General features: G+C 50.4%; 1 protein-coding gene across 1 annotated transcript in view; it reads left to right on the forward strand.

The window, feature by feature from the left end:
• Nucleotides 1-343, forward strand: part of LOC108797527 (protein Wnt-7b-like) — a 14,510-nt gene that overhangs the window by 2,987 nt on the left and 11,180 nt on the right. The window lies entirely within an intron of this gene.

Genomic DNA, 343 nt, shown 5'->3' on the forward strand with positions numbered 1-343 from the left:
CCTGTAACCCCGACACTGACCCTCCCTGTAACCCCGACACTGACCCTCCCTGTAACCCCAACACTGACCCTCCCTGTAACCCCGACACTGACCCTCCCTGTAAGCCAGCCTTGACAGACTTGCTGTCTGAGGGTGACAACGCTCACTCGCACCGATGTGTGTTACTGGGGGCGTAAATAAAGTAAACAAGGCCCGAAAAACAAAAACAAAGGCAGCCGACGCATCTACAGGACGTGTAAGCTGCAATATATTGGGGGGAATTTATTAAAACTGGAGCAGAAGAAATCTGTAGCAGTTGCCCATGGCAACCAATCAGCTTCTCTCTTCAATTGATTCAGTTAAG

The sequence above is a fragment of the Nanorana parkeri genome, unplaced genomic scaffold (assembly GCF_000935625.1).
Source record: "Nanorana parkeri isolate BGI_ZX_2015 unplaced genomic scaffold, ASM93562v1 scaffold1291, whole genome shotgun sequence".
Taxonomy (NCBI): domain Eukaryota; kingdom Metazoa; phylum Chordata; class Amphibia; order Anura; family Dicroglossidae; genus Nanorana; species Nanorana parkeri.